This window comes from Syngnathus typhle, unplaced genomic scaffold, assembly GCF_033458585.1.
Source record: "Syngnathus typhle isolate RoL2023-S1 ecotype Sweden unplaced genomic scaffold, RoL_Styp_1.0 HiC_scaffold_389, whole genome shotgun sequence".
In the NCBI taxonomy this organism is placed as follows: Eukaryota; Metazoa; Chordata; class Actinopteri; order Syngnathiformes; family Syngnathidae; genus Syngnathus; species Syngnathus typhle.
In genome coordinates this window covers 17,501-22,919 of record NW_026872292.1, presented here as the reverse complement: position 1 = coordinate 22,919, position 5,419 = coordinate 17,501, and the positions used below count along the sequence as shown (strand labels likewise).

The window sequence follows — 5,419 nt, the reverse complement described above, 5'->3', positions numbered from 1 at the left end:
AGAGCTCAAAAGCCGGGTAACATTTCAAGGAAGACCCCCCCTGCGCAGACCTCCACTAGGCCGGGATGACTGTTCAGCTGTGGCGGGGAGTGGCCTCCCTCCGGTCGGCACGACGAGTAAATGACACCGGCCGCTGACGCAAACCCACGCCGGACAGGAGAGCTCAAAAGCCGGGTAACATTTCAAGGAAGACCCCCCCTGCGCAGACCTCCACTAGGCCGGGATGACTGTTCAGCTGTGGCGGGGAGTGGCCTCCCTCCGGTCGGCACGACGAGTAAATGACACCGGCCGCTGACGCAAACCCACGCCGGACAGGAGAGCTCAAAAGCCGGGTAACATTTCAAGGAAGACCCCCCCTGCGCAGACCTCCACTAGGCCGGGATGACTGTTCAGCTGTGGCGGGGAGTGGCCTCCCTCCGGTCGGCACGACGAGTAAATGACACCGGCCGCTGACGCAAACCCACGCCGGACAGGAGAGCTCAAAAGCCGGGTAACATTTCAAGGAAGACCCCCCCTGCGCAGACCTCCACTAGGCCGGGATGACTGTTCAGCTGCGGCGGGGAGTGGCCTCCCTCCGGTCGGCACGACGAGTAAATGACACCGGCCGCTGACGCAAACCCACGCCGGACAGGAGAGCTCAAAAGCCGGGTAACATTTCAAGGAAGACCCCCCCTGCGCAGACCTCCACTAGGCCGGGATGACTTTTCAAAGCTGCCTCTGCAGCTGCGGCGGGGAGTTGCCTCCCTCCGGTGGACACGACGAGTAAATACACCAGCACTTGCTCTTAGATTTGTTTCTTTTTTCTTTCTTTTAGCTTCCATAATGTTACCGGGCGCTGACGCAAACCCACGCCCGGCAGGAGAGCTCGGAAGCCGGGTAACATTTCAAGGAAGACCCCCCCTGCGCAGACCTCCACTAGGCCGGGATGACTGTTCAGCTGCGGCGGGGAGTGGCCTCCCTCCGGTCGGCACGACGAGTAAATGACACCGGCCGCTGACGCAAACCCACGCCCGGCAGGAGAGCTCGGAAGGCGGCTAAGATTTCAAGGAAGACCCCCCTGCGCAGACCTCCACTAGGCCGGGATGACTGTTCAGCTGCGGCGGGGAGTGGCCTCCCTCCGGTCGGCACGACGAGTAAAGCTATTTAGGAAAATCTGAGATAAATATCACTTGCATAATAATTTGGAACACGGTCCCGTGTTCCAAATTATTATGCAAAATGTATTTAGACACCAGCAATCGCACTTAGATTTGTTTCTTTTTTCTTTCTTTTAGCTTCCATAATGTTACCGGGCGCTGACGCAAACCCACGCCCGGCAGGAGAGCTCAAAAGCCGGGTAACATTTCAAGGAAGCTATTTAGGAAAATCTGAGATAAATATCCTTTGCATAATAATTTGGAACACGGTCCCGTGTTCCAAATTATTATGCAAAATGTATTTAAGTGTCATAAAGATTACATTTTTTGTTTTTCAAGTACTGAAATCACCCTCAGTCATGGTACAGTCCATGGTAGTCTGCCAGGTGAGCGCAATTGTAGTAATTAACAAGTCTATTTAAGTTCCGCGTTTTTAAGCGTTCGGCCATTTCGTTCAACCATGGGGAGGAAAAAGGATCTCTCTGCTGTCGAGAAGCGTGAAATCGTTCGATGCCTTGGACAAGGTATGCAGACATTCGATATTGCACGAAAGCTTAAGCGCGACCATCGAACTTTGAAGAAATTCGTCGCTGATTCGGAGCAAACGCGCGTTCGTGCAGACAAAGGCACGACAAGGAAGGTTTCTGCAAGACAAACAAATCGAATCAAGAGGGCGGCTGCAAGCATGCCACTAAAGACGAGCAAACAAATATTCGACGCTGCTGGTGCCAGTGAAGTCCCACGAACGACGAGGTGCAGGATCCTCCAGAGGCTTGCAGTTGTGCGGAAACCCTCCATTCGGCCACCCCTGAACAACGCGAACAAGCAGAAACGGCTGCAGTGGGCCCAGACTTACATGAAGACAAATTTTCAGACAGTCCTGTTCACCGACGAGTGCCGTGCAACCTTGGATGGGCCAGGTAGGGTTTTTTAAGTTTTTCCTTGCACTTTTGAGAGCTCAGGGGATGCTTTGAGAATAATTGTCAATTTCTGTCTATGTGAAGCCCTTTGAGACTGCTTGTGATTTAGGGCTATACAAATAAACTTGATTTGACTTGACTTTACAGATGGATGGAGTCGTGGATGGTTGGTGGACGGCCACGATAGCCCAACAAGGCTGCGGCGTCAGCAGGGAGGTGGCGGAGTGATGTTTTGGGCCGGAATCATGGGGAGAGAGCTGCTTGGCCCCTTTAGGGTCCCTGAAGGCGTCAAAATTACGTCTGTTAACTACGTGGAATTTCTGACTCAACACTTCTGTCCATGGTACAACAGGAAGAACCGTGCTTTCCGTCAAAAGATCATCTTCATGCATGACAATGCACCATCTCATGCTGCAAGAAATACGTCAACGTCTTTGGCATCTATGGGAATAAAGGGAGAGAAACTGATGGTGTGGCCCCCATGCTCCCCTGACCTCAATCCTATTGAAAACTTGTGGAGCATCGTCAAGCAGAAAATCTACGAAGGTGGGAGGCAGTTCAATTCCAAAGAGCAGCTCTGGCAGGCTATTCTTAGATCCTGCCAAGAAATTCAACCAGAAACTGTACAAAAACTCACAAGTTCAGTGGATGGAAGAATCGTGAAGCTGCTGTTGAACAAAGGGTCCTATGTTAAAATGTAACTTTGTTTTTTATTGAAATAAAGGGTCCTATGTTAAAATGTAACTTGTTTGTCTTTTCTTTGAAATAGCTTTTGATTTCAGTAAATATGACCTCCTAATGCTGTAAATTCTTAAGATGGGCATTTCAGTTCATAAAAACCTATAAAATGTTATAAAACTCTGTTGTGCGTAATAATGTGGAACAGTGCATTTTAAGTTTTTTATTTTTTAAAAATTCTGTGATCATTCGGAGGTTTGTTCAATAAAATTAGAATTCATCAAAATAATGGTTGATGACTTGAAAATTATGCTGACTCATTTTGCATCGACTATTTAGGAAAATCTGAGATAAATGTCACTTGCATAATAATTTGGAACACGGTGTAAGTGCGATTGCTGGTGTATTTACTCGTCGTGTCCACCGGAGGACGGCAAATCCCCGCCGCAGCTGCAGCGGCAGCGCTTAAATGTCTTCCCGGCCGCCTGGAACTCTGCACGGGGCGTGTTTCGTCCCGCGCAGCGGTACCAGATCGCGCTGCGCCGTCAGCCGAGCCGCGCGCGGTCCGCTGGAAGTCTACACTGTGTTCCAAATTATTATGCAAATTGTATTTATGTGTCATAAAGATTACATTTTTTGTTTTTCAATTAAACTCATGGATGGTATTACGTGTCAGGGCTCTTTGGATCACTGAGATCAATCTCAGACACCGGGGATCATTACCGGCCAGTTGAGCCCAAATTAAGGAAAAACTACTTAAGAATGGTGTTCCACATTATTAAGCAGATAATTTGAAGTTCGCTTTGAGCAGTGGCGGACGCCAACCCACGACCGGTGGGAGAGCTCGGAGGGCGGATGGGCTTTCAAGGAAGCCCCCCAGGCCGGTCCCACTCGCACTTAGAATTTTTTTTTTTTTTGGCTTCCATAATGTACCGGGCGCGGACGCGAAACCCACGCCGGGCAGGAGAGCTCGAAAGGCGGCTAAGCATTCAAGGAAGCACCGTCTGGAGCTTCAGAGCCGTTCCGCCTGACTTTTAACGTAGAGTACCGGGCGCAAACCACTAACTCAAGCCCGGCATGGCAGCTCGAAAGGCGGCTAAGCATTCAAGGAAGCACCGTCTGGAGCTTCAGAGCCGTTCCGCCTGACTTTTAACGTAGAGTACCGGGCGCAAACCACTAACTCAAGCCCGGCATGGCAGCTCGAAAGGCGGCTAAGCATTCAAGGAAGCACCGTCTGGAGCTTCAGAGCCGTTCCGCCTGACTTTTAACGTAGAGTACCGGGCGCAAACCACTAACTCAAGCCCGGCATGGCAGCTCGAAAGGCGGCTAAGCATTCAAGGAAGCACCGTCTGGAGCTTCAGAGCCGTTCCGCCTGACTTTTAACGTAGAGTACCGGGCGCAAACCACTAACTCAAGCCCGGCATGGCAGCTCGAAAGGCGGCTAAGCATTCAAGGAAGCACCGTCTGGAGCTTCAGAGCCGTTCCGCCTGACTTTTAACGTAGAGTACCGGGCGCAAACCACTAACTCAAGCCCGGCATGGCAGCTCGAAAGGCGGCTAAGCATTCAAGGAAGCACCGTCTGGAGCTTCAGAGCCGTTCCGCCTGACTTTTAACGTAGAGTACCGGGCGCAAACCACTAACTCAAGCCCGGCATGGCAGCTCGAAAGGCGGCTAAGCATTCAAGGAAGCACCGTCTGGAGCTTCAGAGCCGTTCCGCCTGACTTTTAACGTAGAGTACCGGGCGCAAACCACTAACTCAAGCCCGGCATGGCAGCTCGAAAGGCGGCTAAGCATTCAAGGAAGCACCGTCTGGAGCTTCAGAGCCGTTCCGCCTGACTTTTAACGTAGAGTACCGGGCGCAAACCACTAACTCAAGCCCGGCATGGCAGCTCGAAAGGCGGCTAAGCATTCAAGGAAGCACCGTCTGGAGCTTCAGAGCCGTTCCGCCTGACTTTTAACGTAGAGTACCGGGCGCAAACCACTAACTCAAGCCCGGCATGGCAGCTCGAAAGGCGGCTAAGCATTCAAGGAAGCGACGCCGGCCGGTCCGCGGGCCAAATAGGGTCCAGTAAAGTACCGGGCGCGGCCACTAACGCCTTGTGGCGGTCGCCTTGTGGCGGTCGGGGGGTGGCGGTCGGGGCTGGCGCTTGGGGCCGGTGGCGGTCGCCTTGTGGCGGTCGCCTTGTGGCGGTCGGGGGGTGGCGGTCGGGGCTGGCGCTTGGGGCCAGTGGCGGTCGCCTTGTGGCGGTCGCCTTGTGGCGGTCGCCTTGTGGCGGTCGCCTTGTGGCGGTCGCCTTGTGGCGGTCGGGGGGTGGCGGTCGGGGCTGGCGCTTGGGGCCAGTGGCGGTCGCCTTGTGGCGGTCGCCTTGTGGCGGTCGCCTTGTGGCGGTCGCCTTGTGGCGGTCGCCTTGTGGCGGTCGGGGCTGGCGCTTGGGGCCGGTGGCGGTCGCCTTGTGGCGGTCGCCTTGTGGCGGTCGCCTTGTGGCGGTCGCCTTGTGGCGGTCGCCTTGTGGCGGTCGGGGGGTGGCGGTCGGGGCTGGCGCTTGGGGCCAGTGGCGGTCGCCTTGTGGCGGTCGCCTTGTGGCGGTCGCCTTGTGGCGGTCGCCTTGTGGCGGTCGCCTTGTGGCGGTCGCCTTGTGGCGGTCGGGGGGTGGCGGTCGGGGCTGGCGCTTGGGGCCGGTGGCG

The 5,419-nt window shown here is 54.3% G+C and overlaps 1 long non-coding RNA gene across 1 annotated transcript; it reads left to right on the top strand.

The window, feature by feature from the left end:
- The first annotated feature begins 1,052 nt into the window (after positions 1-1,052).
- On the top strand, positions 1,053-1,752 carry LOC133149589 (uncharacterized). Its single transcript, XR_009713506.1, has 3 exons — positions 1,053-1,133; positions 1,249-1,336; positions 1,476-1,752. It is a non-coding gene; the product is annotated as an uncharacterized LOC133149589 (long non-coding RNA).
- Positions 1,753-5,419: the final 3,667 nt, after the last annotated feature.